General features: G+C 39.2%; 1 protein-coding gene across 6 annotated transcripts in view; it reads left to right on the top strand.

Moving 5' to 3' along the window:
• The window catches only part of CHRM3 (cholinergic receptor muscarinic 3), a 283,715-nt gene that overhangs the window by 168,650 nt on the left and 91,932 nt on the right, over window positions 1-23,133 (top strand). The window contains exon 1 of one of the 6 annotated variants that reach the window (XM_075042056.1): window positions 17,539-17,760. The exons of 3 other annotated variants lie outside the window; for them this stretch is intronic. The gene's annotated coding sequence lies outside the window, so the exon portion shown is untranslated. Of the gene's footprint in view, window positions 1-17,538; window positions 17,761-17,922; window positions 18,015-21,481; window positions 21,528-23,133 lie in introns of those variants that run through there. 2 more of the 6 variants (XM_075042054.1, XM_075042055.1) reach the window with 2 other exon arrangements.

Below are 23,133 nucleotides of genomic sequence, written 5' to 3'. Positions count from 1 at the left end.
TTCAGGTAGTCAAAATAAGCTTCTTCCATCTTCCATGCTTTCATCTTCCGTGCTTTATCACCTGTAGTCAAAGCTCTTTGAACTTACTGTCAGTCCATTATTATTCATTGCCTACTTATGAGGTCTTCAATTATACCTATGCTTTTCACAGGTGCTACCAAAGAAATCTTAATATAATGTGTTTCAGAGCTAGCTGAGGCTACATACTTTTAAATGCTAGGAATATTTTATGAAAGTTCAGAACCTTATTCAGCCTAAATCTGTAATACAGATTTATATTTTTTAAGTAAAGAAGGAAATAAATCTGAATTATTTTAATTCTATGTGGGCAGTGTAGAAAGAGCTAGTGAATGGATAGCAGTGTTGTCCGTAGAAAAAGTAGGAACAACCTGGTTTCAGTGAAATTTTCTTGGTGGAAATGGGAGGAGGGAGGGAGAACACAGATTCAGAAAGCACCAACAGGAGTAAGAAACAGTTGGCCCACCTCAGGAAAAAAAAAACATTGCTTAAGGCACTAACACTGGGGTGGTTTAGTCTGGAGAAGAGAAGGCTTCAGGGAGACCTTATTGTGACATTTCAATACTTAAAGGGAGTTTATAGGAAAGATAGAGACTTTTTACCAGGGCCTATAGTGATAGGACAAGGGGTAATGGTTTTAAATGAAAAGAGGGTAGATTTAGGTCAGAAATAAGGAAGAAATTCTTTACTGTAAGGGATGATGAGACACTGGAACAGGATTCCCAGAGAAGTTGTGGATGCCCCATACTTGAAAGTGTCCAAGGTCAGATTGGATGGGGCTTTGAGCAAACTGATCTAGTGAAACATGTCCCTGACCATGACAGGGGGGTTGGACTACATGACCTTTCAAGGTCCCTTCCATCCCAAACCGTTCTGTGATTCTGTGGTTCATACTATGTTTCTCTGTAGGAGATAGTCTTTGCTTTAAACCAGACAAGCAGAGGGTTTGAAGAGATATCTCTGTATTCTCATGTAAAAGCTCCAGACCTTGTGTTAGTAGATATTCTGGTAAATATAAGTCTGTGTATCCTATTTATACTTTTAAAAAATTAAATTCCGCTTCTCTCCTGATGAAGAACAGAAAAACGCAACCATAATCTCTCAAATGCGAGGACGTTTTCCAATAAGATCTACTTGGGTATGAATTTTTGTTTTCAAAGGTGGTCTCAGCACAGGAAAAAAACATTTCACTTTCTTTTCCTGGTTTTCTGATTTGAAAAGTGGATACAATAATATCTTTTTATGAACTCTCAGAGAACTCCAGAGAATGTTAAGTCATATACTACTACATTTGCTTCTATTACCCTAATTCTTGTTAAGAAATGTGTTCTTAGATCTGTATAATGATTTTTACCTGCATCCGGTTTTATCTTTTGAGAGGATCACTATAATCACCAGTCTGCTTTACCCCCAGTCTAAGGTAATTTCATAGACCTTTTGTGAGGGCTTAATATGAAACTGTATCCCCCACTTGCTCCATTCCTGTCTGAGCCATTTTCAGACTTTCCTCACAGACCAGGGACACTGCACTTACGTAATGCGGCAAACCCTCCTAATCTGCCAAGGTTTTAAGACCAAGACCTTCAGTTTCTCCAGAAATTTTCAAAGATGGGTTCAAGATAAAGTTTTAAATCTGTATTGTTATGCCCATTTAAAGCATAGCTGTTCCTGTTACACTAGGGAAAAACACTGGCTGCATTTCAAAGTTGAAAACATATGTTAGCATTTCTTAGCTTTTCTGTTCCTGTTCCTACTTTTCTGTCATCATTTTAATGTAGATATGCTAAATGGATTAACATGTGCTCACTACAAAACAAAACTTTCACAAAGGGGACCCTGTATCTGTGGACTTCTGTGAGGAATCTTGATATCCTGCTGTGGCTCATGTTTTCAGCCTTATTTTCCATCCTTTCAGTTCTGTCAGCCACAGAGATGACTGGGAAATATAGTTAACACAATTGTTGCTATCTTATTCCCAAGTCACCACGCTGCTTTGTTTTTTTTAATCGTGTATACAGTAACCTATCCTAACTTGAATACTCTGTGTCAGACAGGGACAAAAAAAAGTAAAAATAGCAGATTAGTGTTTTTTTAAAAAAAAAAATTATGAACAGGGGGAAATTTTGCTTTATTATTTTTTTTCCTTTGTTAGAGGTGGCTGTAAATTTTTAAATACCTTAATGTCCTAATCCTTGGGACTGTGAAGAAGTTTGCCTCTGACTTTTTCTTTAAGATTTTTTTATATATATAAATAATAGAGCTATTTGAAAGATGTTGTCAGATTGTATCTTTCTACGCTTGCAGAGATATTCCAGGAACAAGAGTACAGTTCCCAAAAGAGCGTATCTCTATTTAACTGGAGTTAAGGCTAGTTACACCAGTGATTACATTAGCCTATCACACATACTTTTCTTTCCAAATTAATTTCCTCCGTGATTTTCATCTGGTTTAGATAACAGTTAAGTAATGTTTGTAAACGACCTGATCTATGACTATGAATTTTTTTCCTAAATAATACATCATGCTAGTACCTAATCAAAGTAGCTGACCAAGGACTGATCCAATGACAGACTGACTTTGGAGGAGTAGGGAAGAAAGTGGGGAACTGTCTTGATTTTCTCCCTGCTTAGCATAAACAGGTGCTGAAAGCATCAAGATCTGATACTCTGGGCAGCAGATTTTGCAGAAATTAAGAAAACTCAATAATAAATTCAGGTTTGATACAGATTTTACTCCAGACCAAGCCAGAACCCCCAGAGAGAGCTGGATTCCTCCTCACACCTGATTCCTGCTATATCTGCCCATCCATTTTGTCTCCTCTTAGCAATGCACGTTTCCTTTTCTTCTTGGCCCGCATGAACATGATTGGCTTGGGTTCTCCTGTGCTGTCACTGACCTTTTCAGGAATTAGCTGATTTAATATCTCTGAGGGTCTGTACTGAAATATGTGAAGTGAGGAAAACTATAGTGGGAACCAGGTCTTCATGTGGTGGGGGAACTGGGACAGTTAGGATAAACATATGAGTCTAAATAAGTCCATGATTTAAAACAGCAGTGATCTACTTTATCAGAAAAAAAATCCACTTCTCTTTCATGTCCTTTTGATTTCTTGGATTATTTCTTTGTTTTGCTGCCAGTCACTATTTAATGTTGTTTGTCCTTATGCCTGTATTCTACTGCTTTTGTTATAATTTACTAATGGATGGCATTTGCAAATTTGCAATAATAGCCATTTATGGGAGAGAATGGAAAGAAATAACTTAATATGAGACAGCATAGTCATATGTAGGTAGCAGTAGATTTATTAGATATGCCAAAGTCCAAGACAAAGCTCAGTTTCCAAGGCTTCTGGGTGGGATTTCAGATCAAAGTATGTTTGCTTTGGTTATGTCCATTGTGAGATTTTTGGAGTAATTGTATCTTACATGTGAAACTCAAAAGATGTCTTAAGATCTAGACTCCACAAAACTATGGAGGAAACTAGATGACACCTTGCTGCAAACTGAAATAGCTGTAGTTTACACGTATCTAGTATTTCTCATCAAAGTAATAAATATCCAACTTGATGCCTAGTAGTCTAGTACAGCACAGCATATTTTGTGTTCCTGCTGAATAGTTCTGTTATGCAGGTGACTCTTCAGTTTCCTGTAGTAAAGTTGTATTGCTGTTGAATTATTATTAATTATTTAGGCAAGAAATGGTTATAAATTTTGTGGGGGATTATTTTTTCCTTTAAAATCTACAATAAACTAAGTATAAATCAGAGTAATCTTCTATAAAATTTTGTAAGAGTAAACTATGAATTTTTATCCATAAAGAAATTGGCAAAAACGGTGAAAGGCGGCTGCTGTTGTCATTTTGCTGCAGTTTTGTCTCTGAAAAATTTTTTGAGATACCTTTTTATGGGTTCAAGGGAAAGAGAGTAAGTCTCCCATTCTGCCACCTACAAACACATTGTAAGGGGGACATAAACTCCTGCAACATTGTAAGATCTGGAAGGAGGACAGTAAGGGGCAGCATCTGCTGGTACTGCAGATGACTGCAGAACTACAAAGTGCCTAAAGCCAGCTTGCATTTGCAAGGGTTTATTTGGACCTCTGGTACTTAGTCTTGGTTTTAGCCTTGTTTCCTGGTAGAGTTCATTGAATCAATAATTCCCTGTGGTGCTCTGTGTGTGAAGCTCCTTGGAGGAATGAAAGCTACCTAGGAGAGAATCATGAGAGCAACAGTGGCCTCCCCAGAGGTGCTGTCCTCTCGTTAAATAATAACTATTATTTTTGATAATTACAGTCACCATTGTTCCTGCATAGGTGAGGTCATCCTTAGATCTCATCTTTGTTTAGAGATGAATTGGTTCATTTTGCCAAGCTTCTTGGTTGATGCCATTGATATTTAAGGTAAGGAGAACTAGAGCATTGATAAAAAATTATATGTATAGTTAATCTCAAAGATAAATCTAAAATTTTTGAATTACTAGTTTTTCCTTCTTAGCTTTCAATTAGCAAGGTGAAAAGAACATGGGTGGCATCATGAAAAGTCTTGTAAAATGTATATTGGTCTGTTTTCAAAATAGGCCGTGGAGTTTTTATCAACCAGTCTATGATAAACTGATGGCTATATCCACAGTGTAATCACTCATAATAATCTGCCTCATATAAACATCTCACAGCTGGCTTAGAATTGCTGGATCTGGGATAATTAGAGAGTTAAGTTGAAGTTAGCAGCCTATGTTTCTATCTAGCTTCTCAGATTGTGTTCTCAGTGTGTTAACTGACCCCGGGCTTTGTGTTGCTGCAGCCATCATTAACCTTTGGTGTCATCAAACTAAAGTCTTTTTGCCCATGTAACTATTAAACCTTCTAGAATTTTAGCTGAACAGGGAATGCAAAATGGACTGTCAGCATCGGTCTTTGCATTGATTTTATGGGGCATGTGCAATCACCATTTCACCAATGGATTATTGGTCAAATGGAATCAGACAGCTGTTGTTCAGCTTAGACATTAGAACTGAAAATGATAATAAAATACTTTTGCATATCTTGGATAGTCTCAAACTTTATAGCTATGCTTAAAGGTAGACGCAAGATGAATAATCATCCCTTAAGAGTCTTTAGTGGGGTAATACGCTGGATTCCTTTTAATTTAAAGCAGCGTGCTCTGCAAACCATACTGACATTGGCCATATTGGATTTTAAATTACACCGATTACTCTGCAGTGCCTCAATCCGTGGAAGTCTTTGCAGGCTTCTTTTAGGCTTTTTTTGGCTCTGAAAAGCCAAGTCCAGGGAATACATAGCAAGGCCTGATGTTTATCTTTCATAAAATACATCTAAAATGTCAATGCTATTCTGAGCACAGCCAGAATACATTTTTAATTAGGTTCTGCAACCTCAAACTACAAAAGGTGAACAATATTGTCATCTCTGTCCAGAGAGCACATCTGAGTTGTTCCAGCAGGAAGCCCAGGCTGAGTAGAAGATGGCTCTTCTGAGTTTTTAAGCTTCAGAGGCTCGATTTTGCCAGCTAATCAACTAAGCAGCAATGACAGAAACACTGCGCCTGCTAACACAATTCAGAGTTGTGCTGCAGCAGGAGGTTGCTCTGTGATCGTACGCACCTCCAGAGACGTTTATTTTCCTGATTTTTGGTCTGTATGCGCATGGTAGCTGCTTTTCTATCTGGCTGATGAGGACTGCAGTTTGGTACGTGGTTGGTGTGCACAAGTTGCAGCCTTGCATCTTCACTACCCCTGCATAGTCCCCTTTGGAAGAAGCTGTCCCTTCGTGATATATGCAGCGCTTTACATACAGTTGCATGGGCAAATAAATTCTCTGTGAGTTCCCCTCATAATCCTATGCCATGATATGGTTAAGCAGAATTTAATAATGAAATATGTGCTGAACTCAGCTTCAGCATAAGGGAGAATTCCTGCAAGGCCCTTTTCAAATTAGAAGAGCATCTATGTTTGATTTATTTGGCCTTTTGTGTTTATTTTTTGATGTTTGGGGGTACTTTTTAAGCATTCTCAAAGACCTACCTCTTCTAAATCCACATTTTGCATATGTGTCATCAAGACAGCTTACTTATCTTCTGATACAACAGCTGTTGATACCAAATAACCTCTCACAAACAAATTCAATTTCTGAGGAACATATTTACCCCTTTCACTCTCATTAAATGAGAATAAAACACTTGTATATTTCTCCCTGGGTGCAAATAAGGGAAAAATGTGGTCTTAAAACAAAATTGATACGTAAAACAATCTTCTCCCTACTGATCTTTCCTGCTCTCCCATCTCAAATTGCAAATTAAAAATTCAATAACCCAGATGTATTTATGTAACATTACAACATTTTTAAACTTAAGAAAACAAAAATTAAACCACTGTTTTGCTGGACTTTGATGAAGGATAAACTTTGCCTTGGGGGCAGGGGTTTTTTTGGTTGTTGTTTGTCTGATTTTGTTTGTTAGGACTTATTATGTGCTGATATTATATAAACACATCCGAGTTATTGCATTATTTTATTTGTAACTGGAGAGCAGCAGGAATCAGGAGACAGAAAATGTCTCTGGGATGAGAAATGCTACCAAGAGGACTCAGGTGTCAGTAGCGGGTGTCAGCAGGGCACTGGGCATGAGCACAATGTTCAAATCGTGGCTGGTATATCATGATGTTGCTGTATCCACACTTGTGCAAGAATCAGGCATGTTTCAGTCCCTTAGATACCATTCAGAATAAATTGCTCTGGATTAAAAACATAGAAATATAAAAAGGAGAGTGGACTTGACAAAACTGTGTGATGTGCCTGCACAACTCACCATCAGAAAGTGTTTCAAGATACAAAGTAAAGTTATATTTTCCTGGTTTTTGCATGTTACAGACGCCATGTTGAAACTACTTTATAGGATGTTCTGTGAGCCATTTGCAGTAGGTCTTCCTTCATTCTAATAATAACCACTCTTTTCTAAATCAGTGCAGGGCTTACAATTGGTATGACCTCTTACCAATGTTGCTTTTGTTTATGGTTATTAATCTTATATTATTATCACCTATCTTACTTTTTTGACATAGGAGAAAACACAGAGGGCAAGAAAATAACATCATAATCAACAATCGCAAATTTCCTATTTTTTATATTCATTCATCTTACCTAGTATGGCAAATTCATTTCTCCTGCCTAGAAAATTCAGGACATGATTAAAGTGAGTATATGCAATAAAGATACTAATCTATGGTAGATTTCTCAAGTAATACTTATGGTTATAATGAAAGCTTATTTCACTGAAACTGAAAAGGTATTGCTTTATATGGACAAAGACAAAGCCAGAACTCCACTCATGAAATTATATGTTGTCTGTAATAAGAAAAGTTTAAAATTCCCTGATCTCAGGATTTATCAAATTATATTTAATGTATTCCAGATGCTACAATTAATCTTCAAAAAAACATATGGAAGAGTTCTGTCTTCTCCAAATCCATTTATTGGTGACTTCTCAGTTAGAACTGAACTGCTTTGGGTCCATGTATGTACTTTCAGTTATATGGTTTAGAAAGTAACTTATTTATGGTTTATTCATAGTTAATTCTGTCTTTTGATCAATCACTGTGGGGAAAACCATGTAATTATCAGGACCAAATTATTGTCAGACCAACAATTTTTTAATCATTGAATGGTTTTAAAGACCATAAGATACAAATAATGTTGCATTTTTTACTATTGCACCAAATACATTATATCCAATATATGTATATAAAATATTTCCTGCCTCAAAGTGATTAAAGTTATATAGATAGTTACTTTTGACTTCTAATTCAGGCTCTATTCATAATCTTTTGGCAAGGGCGTGAGCCCTAGACATGTGAAGACTTAACTAGCTCTTCAGTGCAGAACACTATTGCAAAACTGCATTTTTGCATGCTATGCTGTCTTAGAAGAGCTTAAACTGTGAACCTAGCACCTTCTACAGTATATAGGAAATGGCACCTAAAAAGCCGTCACACTGCATGGGAATCTCCTTAAGAGAGCCTCCAGGAAATGCTGAGGAAGGGAGATGGCGTCTGTGGCACACCTTTTATACAGAGTAAAGTGGAACATCATCTTGCACTTGGTAATTTTCTGTGGTAGTCAGTCAGCAGCCTTTGGCACACACTGTAGTTGGAGGAAGTAAATTATCTTTTGCTTATTGGTTAAAGCATTTACCAAGGCTTGAGGAAAATCATTTGCTTGAAGGGAAGCCGTGGTTCCTGCTCCCAGAGAGTGTCCCAACAGCGGGGGTGAAGCCGTGTGGCTGAGGCTCGCCCAGCAGTGCTGCCAGCAGAGCCCTCCTCTGCCTAAAGCACCAAAGCCCTGTGGTGCCTGCAGAGCTAGAGATTGTGGCCTTCAGAGAGCGTGAGGCTCCCCTCCCCTCTGAATAACTTGACTATTTTCACGTAAATGCAGAGATTTGCAGTTTGTATCACTTCCGTTTTATTCTGCAGCCAGTTTGGTGACTCCTCTGAAATCCTGAGCCCAGGGCAAGGTGTCAGAGAAGGCCAAAGAAAGGACTGTGTGCTACTCTGCATCTTTACGTGTTTTGGGTGTTTGTTTTGGGGGGGCCTATGAGGGAGGTTGTGGGTTTGGGGGGTTTTATTCCCCTTTAGGGCATCATTTTGAACTGAGTAGTGCATAATCAAAGAAAGTTATTGAATTCTGTGTAGTGTCTCTATAACTCAGTGTTATGAAGAAAACCTTCAGTCAAGCATGATTTTAATAACTGCAAACTGATGCCAAAATATTAATGGGTTTAAAGGATTTCATCCTTTCAGGTCTTCAGGAGAGTAAATTAAAGTTTTTATTTTTCCTTGGGTATTTTTTTTTCTTCTTAAAAATTTTTCATTTTCAAATATCAGTGTGTTTCCTACTTTTGATATATTTGAAGGGGCTTTATGCTTTGTCAGCTCTCAGTAAAAATGAGGGTTTTTTCAAATGACGTGATTATCCCTATACAACATTGTTCATACAGGGAAGGAAGAGGAGTGGGAATGACAGCAGCCTAACAACTGAGAGAAGAGAGAGACAGGGCTGAAAGATGTGGACTAAAATCCTTACAGTTAAGGCTCCATTATAATTGAGGTTGAATTGTTTCAATAAGCATGTTTATACCTAACTTGAAATCTCAATAAATGAGATAGAAGTTTTGTTTAGGGAATGGTCAATATTTCACTTATTTGACTTCCCCCGGAAGTCTTTTGTGTCTGCAGAGTTTTAAGATTGGTGATACCTTCCTGTGTTGAATCCCCAGGGAGCGTTGCAGAAGTGAATGCTGTCTCCCTGCCACCTGTCTCGGGTAGAAGGGCTTTAGCTCATGCCTGAGGGAGATTTCTTTGCATCCTGGCACTTGATGTTATCAGTCATTGACACTCAGGGCTTGGTCAGAAATGCATCTTTTTTCTGAGCGGCCTAGGTTTGCTCCCACTTGCAAGGATTTTGTCTGCATGCTATTTATTGGTGTTACCTTCTTGAGAAATAATGTGCCTCCCACCTCTCAGGTTAGCTTGAGACCGCGCTCTGTATGTTTCACCAAAAATTCTATTGTCTGTAGAAAATCAAAGGCTGCTTCTTAATTGCCATATGTAGCTTGTAAAAGTGGTGAGGGAGTCCCCACCCCAGAGCTGCTCTGCCCCAGCAGCTCTCCTCGACGGAGCCGTTTCAGCAGGGGAGCAGAGGCAGGACCTCTGTCCCTGCCCCTGGGCCAGCCCTGTGCTGGGGTCCCTGCTCTTGCCATGGCCCTACCATTTGCAAGACCACAGGAGGCTGCAAGGGGCTGACCAGGCTGAACGCTAATTGCTCCAGGCCTGAGTGGTAGGAGGCTGCAGCAACCTACACTCTGATTAAACTGCTCCATAATTTGGGCTCATCTGCTCCATCCCCTCCCTGAAAGTGCAGTCCCTCTCCTCTCCCACATGTGTTTCTTGAAGAGCCTTCTTGGTCCTTTCATGCAGGAGGAGTGGATTTGAATACAGCTGTGCCTGTGATATTTGCTCTTCCACCTTCTTGTGCTCCCTAAACGGGGTTATAAAATCAGAAGTTTCCCTTTTGCTGGAAATGGTCTCTAAATTTACATTTTTACTATATTCTAAAATAACTTTTTTTTTTTTTATTTAAGTGACTTCTGATTGCTCACAGTGTTTTCATGACTGACAGAGTATTTTAGGAATCACAGGCCATAAAATGTGCATAATTGCAAGGACTACTTCTTAAGCTGCCCTAAAACCATCCATGACATACTGACGGTTTAGGTGTCAAGTTGGGAACCTGGGGTGCTTTTTGCATGGCAGCTTTGTCCTACTCTTTCAACTTTAGCAGCATGTAACTTTACATGGCAGAGACCCCATTTCAGCTTCAAGAGGGCACAACTTTTATAGTCCCTATTCATTCAACTCTTCTATGTGAGCCCATGGCCCGTTTTTCCCTGTGTTACAGCTGAATGATAAAATCTTTAAGGCTTCAGCTGTGTTTAATGCCAACCTCCAAAAGTAAGCTGAGAATCATTTTACATTCAAATAAAGATAGTGCAGTCCTACAAAGAGTGGTTAGTTTCCAGCTCACTCACCTGGTTCACAGGTATTGGTGCTGGTACAGTGACAGAGCTAGAGTATGTGGCTGGTGACTTCAGGAACAGCAAGCCCGTGGTTGCCTTGATTTAAATGAATTGTAGCTGCTGTGCAACCACACTAGAAATTTATATTCTGAAGTTACAGGAAGCTGACAGACCAAGTGATCTGCTGCCAAAGAGAAGTCCCATTTCTGCTTCCCTATTTCCGAGGTTCAAAGCAATGTGACATAATTTGTCTCCTGTCTTATTTCTAAAGGTAGAGGTAGATTTCCCTTGCATAGGACATATCACAAAGCACAGCAACAAACTGGTGTGTCACCATTTCTTTTTTACGCTCCAGAAAGAATGAAGCATCCTTTGTTCCTGATAAATCCTGCGTGCTGGGGTTGAATGAATGAACGAAGCTCTGCGCTGAGCACAGATCTGGGCTTTCACTGAGGACCTTTAGTGGTATCGCTGCACAGGTTCCAGAGGCAAACATCAGTTTACATGTGAATGTAGAGTAAAAGTGATGGTACCTACATTGCACGTGACTGTGTCACTCAGTTCAAAGCATTCATATGTTTCTGGGAATGTGTGTAATTCTTCAGTCTCTTGGGTTTGATTTGGAGCCTGACTTGTATATACAAAATCTGTGGGAAAATTTAAATTTTCTTCACTTTCTATTTAAAAGAAGACTTAGTGCCAAAACAGAATTTCATCACCATTTTTGTATTGGTTGATAAGTATCTGCAGAACTACTGCGTGTTACAAGACTAACAAAAAATAGTAAAGATTCCACAGCAGAGACTGAATATTGGCCAGATTTCCCAGCAGAGACCATGGGAGGATATTCCTTCTTCATTTTATCTCTCTGCCAAGGAAGTGATGCAGATCATCTTTTTATCACAGAGAACTTGCTGTTGTGTGCTGTTGCTTTGTTGTCACAAGAAGTGTGTGTGCGAGTGTATATAGGCAGGTATGATTCATTAGTACCATCAGTCCTACTGTTTTGTGTCATTGGCTAGCAAAGTTTCCAGAGATGGACATCAGTTTCATCTTCAATGCATAGTAGAAGCAATAGTACCCTCATTTGATGCATGTGACTGAGAATTGAGGTAGTTGCTTATGCTGGTTGGATTTGTAGTTGTATTCGGGTTGACAGAAAGAAGTTCAATCTTTCATGACCTCACAGCTGTTCCAGAAAGAGCCTACTTAAGGAAACACTTTACCATGGTATTTGCTGTGTTCTGAATTTGTTCCTTGTACTTAGCAGAGAGATTACTTCTTAAATAAAGGTAAATGTATCTATTTATCCTTAACCACTGATCTTAGCAGGGCTACAAGCGGTAATAAAGAGCAACCATAGAATCACTTGTGCCTCTGCATCAATGCCAGGATAATCATTATTTTACTGCTGCACCTTAGCTCTTACCACAAGGATTCGACTCCTCCGAACTTACGCAAACATGGCAGATGATTTAGCTGTATTGCAGTGTATATTATTTATCTGCTAAACTTTATTTCTCATGAGATAATGGCAAAATATTTATTTTTGTTCATGTTATATTTCTGTAAGTGTAGGCACTCAAATCCTATGGTTATATATCCAAACCTTTCTTTTAATTTTGTGAAATACTGGTCATCATAACTACTTTTTTCTAAACTTATTTTCTGTGGCTACTTTTTCCTGACTTAAAGGTAATGCAGTCTATATAATCTGGAAAATAACTATTGTCTCACTGTTGCTGATTGCTGCGACAGGATATGAAAGTAATATTAGCTGTCTTTTTTCTAGTGCAGTATAAATGGATCCTAAAATGCGAACCTTTTCCAAATGAAATAGCTGATGAAATGCAGCAGCTCAAAAAGGGAAACTGTCCAATAGGTCAAAGCAGGCATGACTACATCCAAGAGCAGAAGCCTCATGGCTTTGCAGGAAGGTGCAGAAGACAGGACTGGCTGCTTTGGTTGATAATATACATGCTTCTGACAAAATAAACCTTGAGGTTTTGCTGGATCCATCTGCCCTTGATCCAGGGGTTTTGCTGACTCTCCAGGAGACATAAGTGGGCATCGATGGAATTTCCTGTGGGATGTCATTATTTCACTCTTCTGAGAAATCTCAGTGATTATCCATTAGAGACTGCTGTGTTTTTCCCTGATCCATAGGGTAAATTTCTGGAAGGGTTTCTTTGGGTCCTTTTCTCATGGATGGTGTTTTCATTTTTTTAGTAAATTTAAGAGGCAGGAGAATGGCAAACAGAGTAAATAGATTTTCTTTTCATATTAAGAACTTAAAGTCCACTTGAGAGATTTCTCTCATGGGAGAAAGTTTGGGAAGTTATGCCAATCCTTTCATAATATTTTGAATTACATTTGCATAAGCATTATACTTTTACAGAATTGTTTAAAGGAGAACTCTGGATATTTTAAATTTCATAATACTCATTTATATGGCTCAGAAACAATAACACTACATTTCCTATACTAGTAAAGATAATAGGTATAGCCCTGTAAGTTCATGGCTTGTTGCTCAGTTGTCCTTTTGGTCCTGTAATATTTGCCATTTGTCTAACACATAGCTATCTGTACAGAGTCTCTAGATTAGATTGGAAGTGAGATCATTTTTATCAAGCCACTGGGTAATTCTGACCACTTCGTCTGACAATTTTAGTGCTGTGCCATGGCAGCTGACCTATGTAAGCCAGGGATTCCTCTATCACCAGCGTACCGAAAAATGTCTTGGAGCATTCTTTCAACACATGCCTGTTAAAGGTAAGAGAGGAAAACACTTGCTCTCTGTGTATTAAAAATGTAATAACTATTACATGGAATTAGGGGATGAGCTCTGTTTTTGTTCTGGCTTTGTCAAGGCTTTGAAGGAAGCAGCCATGTGTGTCTGTCATGCCGTCACATTGTTTTTGTGTAGAAAACATGCCATTGTCATTGCACTGTTCTTCTTCAATCCAGAAGGAAAATTATGGCAGGTTCTTCTGGAAACCTGTTACACTACTGTGAATGTAATATTTTAGTGGGGCAAAACTATGAATTCCCTATATTAAGGGGTTTCGTCTGTACAAAATACTTAGCAGCAGCAGTGCTCAGTGCTTTTATTTCAGCTCAAAGACCAGCATTTTCTCTTAGTGTGAGTGCTGAAACAATGCAGCATGTTTTTCTTTATCATATTTAGTGTTGCATGAGGAGTAGATAATCCTCAATTCAAGCAGATAAGCCTAAAAGGGATTTCAGCTGCTTGTCTTTAGCAAAAAATCTTTTCTCCACCTGCTTTCTTTTTTGTTGTTGGTAGGGGCTTTTAATAAACAGTTTGTATTATCAGTACAACAGGAGGGTATTTTTTTGTCCAGCATGACATTCTGGCTGGCTGACCCATCAGTTTGGTGTAAGATACAGAAAGAAAAATAATAAATTCTGATCAAGGCAACAATGTGATCATGAATCATTCTGTCCTGTGAAAAAATAACGTCCTCTGTAGGAAGCATCATTTCATAAGCAAAACCAGATTGTAGAAAACTGCTCTGGCACAAATGTATGCTCTTAAATAGGCATTGCATCATCCAGGAAACTCACAATGGCAATCCTTACCGATTAGAGACTAAGGTAGCCAGTTAATCAACTGGCTTTTGATCTCCTTGCCGAAGATTTAAGTCAAGAATAGGTTCCAAAACTTAGCATACAGTTTTGCATAAATGATTGCTGTTCTTGTGATGCTCCTCTCAGGAAAAAAAGGCACCAGTTTCTACAACAAGACTGAGAACATTTTGTTTTACAGATTCTAGTTTTTCTTCAGCTCTGTAGCCTGGGAAATGCAGATCATATTGTGAATAATTTGGAGCATTCACAGTAATCCTCATATCTCATTCTGAGATCATTAGAGCCTTTAGCTCTTGGCCTTTTCTGAGTAGCTTTCTGAAAGAATAAGATGGGGAATAAAATGTTTTCTTCTACCTGAGAGACAAGTTTGCTGCACAGTTCAGCAAGGAGAAAGTTTAAGTGGTAGTGAAATTGCCAGTTCACTACCCTGACCATCTCGGTGGTTGTCTGCTGTGCCTGATGGTCTTGATAACGGCTAACAGGCTTTGGGCCCATTCTAAAACTTGTATTTTAAGCCAAGCATTCTTAGCTACTTGCTTTTTTAAAACATATTTTCACTTTTCCCTGTTATGAAGATATGCCATATTAAGCTCTTTTATAAAGATTTTCAGACTCCAAATTTTCCTTTCATTTACCTTTGTTAAAGCATAGGCAGAAGTCTCTGGTGAAAGCAGACTAAGACAGGCTTTTACATTAGGAGCATTATAAGGTACATTGCGCAATGCCATTTGTGCTGATACGATGTTGTTAGATGAGTGAAACTGAGGAGAGAGAAAGCCAAATTCATATCCAGTCAGAAACAGTAATACTTAAGGGAATTGTTCTATGCACTGCGTATTAAAAGAATAAATGACTTTTCATGTAAAGAGCACTGCACATTGTAATTTTTAGAACTCCCACTTACATGAGTAGTACTTTTCCATTTGTTGTAAAGAAAGACTTAGTGTTTTAAATAGTGGTATTGGAGAAAGGATGAATAAAGATCCTTCTGCAAGGTATTTCATTTGAGGAGGACAAAAAAAAAAGGAAACGTGTTTGGTGGTTTCGGTTGGGTTTTTTTTCTCCTTCTTAGATGTTTGCAGATGAAATTGCATTACTGGAGTAAACTATTTTAGAAACAAAACATAAATGCAATTCCTTTACTGCCCTATGCACCAAAGGAGTGATCTTCTGGGTTTTTTTCCTCCAGAAATTGAGCAAGATGCCTGCTGTCAGGACCAAATCACCTGACTGGTACTTGAGTCCAACTACTCTGTTCCAAAACCAGCACCTACCTACGCTCCACCCTGGGTAGCATATGATGCATATGCTCATGCAGTCAGCTGGTCAGGAAATGCAAATTCTAATCAATTTTTTTCCTCCCTCACTGGAATGATTTATGATGTGCATTCTCCAATATTAAAAAAGTATGGTCACAATGAAGCACATCTCAGAGCCTCTTTATCACATTGCCTATGAATCATGATATTACCAGCCAAAATTATGGCCCTAGGAATTCTTGCAAGGATCCCATCCATTTCAACAAAAGAAAGTGCAGTTGTGTCAATAGCCTGACTGCCCTGCCCACTGAATCCTCTTGATATTTCTGTATCTGAGCCAAGATTTGGAAAGGAGATGAAACAGGGAAAGAACAGAGAGGCCAGGATGGCAAAAAAGTTCCTGTCTCTGTAGCCTGCTATAATATGGCTAAAAGAGTCTTCCAGATGATATAATGTTATTAAAATACATAGAAAATAAAATTGCCTAAACTCCTGAGCTCGTGTGCTGTGGAGGAGCATAGTGCAATAGCAAAACATCTAGGTACCACAGCTCCATTCGTTTGTTCTTGTACTCGCAGTGAAGCCTGGGGACCTGCAGTTTTACAGAAATTGTTGAATATCCTCATGACTTGAACTGGAGGACAGGTCAGAGCTTCTTAGACACCGTCTTGACTCCTCTTCAGTGGTGCTGAACTTGGCTCTGAGTGTATGCTCACTCGGCACTGTTTGTTTTCTCATCCCTCTCTGAAGCTTCTCTCACTGATTGCTGCTCACAGCTTACTATTCCTGCTAATTAGGTGATGATTTAATAATTGATTTGTAGGTGTTTGCTAATTAAAGTTAATCATGAATGCACACTTGTAATTTTATCTCATTCCAAAGGCGTGTGATCACAGCCAATGAAAAGAAGACAGGAGGGAATGATTCCATGTGTGTGCAGGATTTTCTTGAAAACCGTGTAAATGCTTTTCAGATTTTTAAATGCTGTAGATTCATCTACCAGTTGAGCTGAAAATGCTGCCAGTAACTGAACAGAGAATCAGTTATTTGATCTAATGAAAATCCTACCTGAATGGCTAAAAGCTGAGGACTGGGAATCCTCAGACAAACCTCCAGGAGGACCAAGCACACGTAATGCAACCTGTGGTGACGTGAGAGTTGGGCTGGTTGAAATTTGTGAGCATCAGCCTCTGTACTTACATTTCTGTACCTGTATTTATTCTTCATTCTCCCACCTACAGTTTATCCTGTAGGTGTAAAACATTGGAGAGTTTTAGTCTAACGTTAGTCTGTAAGTGTCTGCGGATTTCCTCTCCTGAGTTAAGCGTTAGCTGTTAAATATATCAAAGGTGGGTTTTGCAAGTCATCCAGTGAGACAACAGTGGATATAACCTAAGTGGATGTCTTCCTTGTCTTTATGCCAGTGAATTTGAACTCTTTATGTGGCGTTCTAGACCATCGTATTTGCATCTAAATCTTGCTGTGTATTGTTCCTGGTGCAATTATAGGTGAACTTTGGCTAACAATGTATTTGTCCATGCCTTTTAGTCTCCCCTGGACTTTCCTAAGAATAGAATTCTCCTGCTGGTCTTTTAGAAATAAAAGGGATAAAGGATATACAAAATATTTGCTTCTTTTCCCTGCGTATCAGGAAAAGATGATTTTGAGTTCAGTTGATAACAGGGATTAAATTGGTTTGAAAATGGAAAAAAATCTTCTTGGTGTAAGGAAATGTGGGCTTTGCAGTTCCACTGTGGACATGGCCATGAACAGCAGTGCCAAAGCAGAGAGCTGCAGTGAGGCTGCAAGTGTGAAAGGGGTGTGAGCTGGTGAAAGTGCAGAGCTGCAGCTGGGGAGGCCACCTTGTTATCTCCTGACCTGGAAAACAGGTCATAAGTTATTTCCCTGTTCCAAAGGAAATAAATGGGTAAGGAGGTTTACTTTCACTTCCCACCTCTGAAATGGGCTGGCAGCTAGCCAGAGACAAGTACAGCGTGGAAAACTGCTTGCATGCAACTGAGCAGCTGTGGACTAGTTTCTCACACATGAAGGGGGGCTGAAGTGCATTTAGCACCTTTGCTACGCTCCTGCCACCTTTGCTGCACATCCTGCTTTTCTCACCCCTGGGCGCATAGTGCCGAAGTGTGTGCCTCTTTCTCACCACCTGGGAACTGTCGTGAAGTGTTTGTAAGAGTGTTTCATTTGAAACTGAAGTGTGCTAAAGTGCTTCAGAGAGTCAACTTCAGCGATGGCAGTGTAAGTGCTTTGCTGAGCAGTATCTTACAAATTGCAGGTATGAATCATAGGCCCATTTGTTTTCCAGACATGTTGCACTTGGGGTTTTGGAGGGGGGGGTCCCCCTTTTCTTACAGCTTTTGGAAACACATCATTAGACTTGTTCATCTGTTTGTACGGCTTACATTCGCTGATCCCAGTCCTGCCCTGGCTCTGTGCTGGACTGCAGCCAGGCACTGTTGTAGGACAGGAGTCAGGGTTAGCGATCATCTTCTGTACTCACCAGCTTTATGTTGTGGAGCTGCTTCAGGGGTGAGTAACAACATGAAAGTAATGGTATATAGGCTTTAAGTGCAAGATGGGTCAAAGGAACAGGAGTGCAACTAGTGAGCTTAATCCTGTGAAATTGCAAGGGGAGGCTGCGTCCCTGACTGCAGCTAACCCATTGTAAAGCGCCTGAGCTGCTCCTCCAGCAGGTCTGTTCAGATGCCTACCTCAAGCCAATTTTCACAAAACATACCTAAACAATGGCTCAAAGAGGAGAGAGGACAGACGTGAAGAATAGGAAGAGGTTTTTCAAATTGGTGTTTGCTACATATCTGTGATGAGTTGCTCTGTGCCACTTGGTGATGCAGAACAGCCATAAAGCTGGTTTAACAACATGGTTTTTCTGGATTTACTGCTTCACCAGAGCAGTACAAAACAATTGGAGTGTAATGATGAATCAGTCCTGTTTGTTTAATTTTGTTTTGCATACTTGAGCTTTACAGCAGCATTATTAATGGCTAAAACTTAAGAAACATTCATCTTTGTTTATAGCAGAAGCTGAAGTAATTTGAGAAAAAAAGATGTTTTCCTCTGATGATCTTCACATTTTTCAATTAAACCACATTTGAATTTTGAATCTCTTGAGACTCATTCCTCATTATCTTTTCTCAGGGTTGTGTGTCTGTGTCATTTCCCCAGAGCTGAACTCCCTAGGGCTAAAAGTCACTTTACATATTCCTTAAATATGAGGCAATAAAGAACAAATGCATTGAACAAATAGAAAGGAAGAACAATGCAGTAAAAGTAAAGCCATCACCATGTGTGGTTATAATTATTGTGTGTTGTCTTCTTTTGTATCTCTGCTTTACCTCGGATATCCTCTTACATACTTTTCTGTGCATACATTGTACTTACCTGTAACTTAACTACATATTGGACTGGTTCTTCAGCAAATAGACTCTGCTGATGACAGAGAAATTGGAGGTTAACAGTGTATGTGTTGTGAGTCCTGCCGAAGACTTCAGACTGTTTCCATTGACTTCAAAGGTGACTTTAGCAATTTAAACTGTGGAAATGAAATCTTAAAGTGTGGTGAAAATTATCAGCTCGATTCTTTAGTAGCTCCTTAGAAAGTTTTGGTTCAGTGCAGATCTCCTCTTGGGTGGAGGAGTTTGGCATTTTCCTTTGTATTCCACTTATTGCTCCACTACTTCTTATAGCAACAAATAACAGTGAAATCTAAAGCATCTCTCTTCTTGATTGCATTTGATTAGGAGTTTTCTAAGGCAGTAGTTTTACAAGCCAAAAGGTGAAAGGTGGGCTTCACATATTTGTGTTCAAATGGAAAGACTTTGTCTCTGCCCACTGCCAATTTATAGCAGTTATGTTTATTCATTTTCAGCCAGCTCTAAAGGACAAACGTAGGATCATAAACACCTAAAACTGAAATGCAATGAAATTCAGTAAAATATAATTTCTCGTAATACATCAAGTATTTTTCCCTTATAGATGGCTTCACCATCCTGATGAAATTCAAGGAAGGGTCTATATTTGTCATTTCTCTTACAACTTGCAGCCAGAGCCAGTCTCCTTTTATTGCAGAACAAGGGTCCACATAGATTATCCTGCAGTGGTATGAACCATTCTCCCATCCGCCAAAGACAACTCAACATACATCTATCTCTCAAGGTCTGGCTGCAAAACAGAGCTGCCAGCTCGGGCCCTTGTATGGCAGATCCTTTACTGCAATGCACCATGCTCCAGAATGTGCAGAATGATGGATACACAGCGTTTGCAGGGGGAACAGGGTAGAAGTCACATAGGTCAAAAAAAGCCATATATTGTCTGCTGGAAATCAAATCACACTGATTTTTTTCAAAACAGCTAAAGAAAGTTGTACACTGTTTATTTACCTGTGGATTTTTAAAATGTGATTTTAAGTGAAATACAGTATATTCACGTTGAAAATATATTGATCTTCAGTTGAAATTTGGATTTCATGGCTTTTGGTGTCTGTGGTTATCCACTTAGTTATTAAGAGCAAATCCTAATGGGAAATAAGCCCATTATTACATTCTGACACTGAAAACAGTAATTCTGTTGCTTCATTAAGCAGGTACCAACATGTTCTATTTCCCATCTGAAATATTTTTCCTAAGTCACATTATTGCAAACATCTGAAATAAATCCACCCAGCAAATCTGATTTTTCTTAAAACTGCCAGTGAATAAACACACCTGGAGAGACATCCTACTACCACTCCTCCTTTTTTATTGGCTTCTGCTACTTAGAATGTCATTAAAGTTGGTTTTAAAGAATGCATCATTTTGACTCATTAGAGAAAAGGCGCCCTCGATGACTTTAGAAGAATCCATGCAAATTTTAAAATTTGTGTGTATTTGTATAGCTGCCTTGCAATTTCATGTCATCTTCTGCAACGTTAGTGGTAATCATTTCATAGTAAATTTTATCAGTATGTACCTGTGAACACAAAAATTTCACTTTTTTGTAGTACAAAAGTTTAACTCAGCTTAGCTTGCTTATAAGCAACAGCTTTCTTGTTTGCGTAAAGAAAAGTAAGGAGGCTTTAGCGATATCCGGGATGGGGTTTTCCACTTACTTCTTTGAAGCCGGAACATTGCCTTTTGTTTTGCTTTTCAGTTCCTCCCTCGGCGAACTTGCCCTGCCTCTGGGTTCTTGGCATCAGCCTTTTCCACGTTGTGCATCCCCGGGAGTGGCTGCTTATGGGCTCGCCTGCAGCAGTGCTGCCCACATCCCTCCTGGCTCTGGCCCCCAGAGGCCTCGGCACCCACATTTCAATGGGTCCCCCTGGGTCTCACTGGCACGGTTTGGGGCACGCTGTGAAGGCGAGGGGTTTGCAGGGCTGCTGGTGAGCCTCCAGTACTGCTGGGCCATCTGGCTGGGAAGGAGAGTATCGTGTGACTGCTTCGAGGCTGAATGTGTGCAACTGAGTTTTAAACAAAATCCTTTCAGCCTGAGGATCACTGACACAAAGCCTTCCAGGTTTGCTTTAGAGCCAGGTTTGGCTGTGTGGGTGGAATTTTTAAGCATATTTATTTGATAAGGCTGCAGTCTCTGGGTACAGAAAGCACCCGTTCATTGACAGCTCCTGCTTTCCTGCACTATGAAGCAGCTGGCCTGCTTGGGGGAGCCGTGCTGTCAGGTGGCTGCAGAGGCACCGGCCTGCGCTGGTGCTTTCACCCAGGCTGTCAAGTTACTTTGAAACTGGGTGTTCGCTCAACAGCTCCAGGACTTGCGTGGAATTGGCATAAAGCTGCCCTGGTATTTCCTTCTCTGCGTGAAGCGAAGCACCCAGTGCTGCAAAGTGGAATCCAAACTCCTTACTAGTGCAGGCAAGTGTCCTGATCTGCTAAGCCAATACAGAGCAGCCCGGTTTGTGCTGAGCAGAGAGATCGGGGTAGCGGCAGCTTGGTTGTTATATTTATTTTTATTTTCGTTTTCAATTCTAGCTCTCCAGGGGCCTGCTTCGAAACCTGGTGAAGCCCCTCAAAGGCTCCATGGTGGGTTTAGGCTAAGGTAAAATAAGCAATATCTTGCTTTTCAGTTCCGGGGGAGTGAGTGCCAAAATACACCTTTTAAAAGGATAACTTTTGAAGTTGAAAAGTTGCCTGCTTTCTCATGTATGACCCTTTCAACTTGCTCTGGCATTGTGAATTGTTTACATTTCCTCAGGGAAATCTGAAGAGATTTTGCTCTTTTTTCCTTGATGTTCATTGCAGGACTTATACTGTAAACTGTAAAGATACTTTGGTAGTTAATTCAGTTTGTGGCTCTGCATTAATAGGATCATAATGACTTTATTTCTTATTTGGAGTCAAAGTTGTCACAGGTGTTACCAGACTTCAGGCCACTAAAAGTACCGTAGCAGTAGTAAATTTGCTGTACAACTCCATGGATTTCATAAATGAAGTTGAAACAACCTGATAAAATGAATATGTGCTATTTTCTGTGAAAATGTGCTTTCTGTTTCTTTAATCCTTGATAATAGTTTTATTCAAGAGCTTGAGTCCAAGAACATTCTTTGAACACAGCTATAATTGCTTATGAATATTCCAATTATGGAGAAGCAGTGGTAAATCATCTTGTCTTCATAGAGAAAGAGGAGTGTCGTTGTGTGATGAAGACTGTGGGTGGGTAATCAGGACTGTAGAATATGAAATACTCTTTTTTGCCATTGACTTTTTGTTTGACTTTCAGCAGTCATTGCTACTTTTCTTGCTTCAATTCTTCTAGATCTGTCAATAATAGAAAAAGTCAGCTTAGAGGGATACTTAATATTTGCAAAGTTCTTTTCAGCTTTTAGCAGAAAAATGCAAAGAAAAAACAAAATTCATTTATTAACTTGCTAATTATTAATTTTCTTCTTTTACTTGTGATATTCTAAAATGAAAAGGAAGTTATTTTTCTGTGGTTTCTTGATGTAAAATTGCTAATATCAAAGATACTTGAATGGTCTTACAGGTATGCAGATACTGACACAACAAAAAGTAATACAGCTTTTTCTTTTATTTATTAAGTAAGTTCTGGATTCTTCCTTCTTTTCTAATAGCCCATTTTGATTACTATTGAAGTAAGAGTAAACTTAGTTCAATTATCCATTGTCTTCAATAGAGAGTTCAATAACATGAAATTAGAACAGCAGAAATTGTGGGGGCTTTCAGTAAATTATTCAAAAATAATTGAATACTCTGTGACCAAAGGTGTTTTAAAAGGGTTTTCGGGTTTTGGCAATTGCCCCTTTGTTTTCCTCAGTTAAATATGATTGGATGTATCTTACATTTCATTAGGTTTAGCTGGATTTTGTGCTTCTTCTAATTATTTGTAAAGCTTCAAATGGAAACACAGAGTCTAGGCAGTGTTGAGAAGAAAAAAAAATTGCACATAATATCCACAGTAAACATATTAGAGCTACACAGAAGTCTAGTGAAGCTTGAAATACAGGTGAAAAATACACCTTTTTTTACTGTTTTGGTTTTGGTTTTTTTAATGTAAGCAGTGTGACAGTCACCGGTTCAGAGGAAGAATGACTAAACAGCACTGATTGCTAGTTATGTCACTCTTATTAGGGATATTCTGACCTTCTACCGTGAGAAAGAGATGGGGAAGAAAAAAAACCCCATAC

Source organism: Buteo buteo, chromosome 12, assembly GCF_964188355.1.
Source record: "Buteo buteo chromosome 12, bButBut1.hap1.1, whole genome shotgun sequence".
In the NCBI taxonomy this organism is placed as follows: Eukaryota; Metazoa; Chordata; class Aves; order Accipitriformes; family Accipitridae; genus Buteo; species Buteo buteo.
This window is presented reverse-complemented; position numbering and strand designations above follow the sequence as displayed.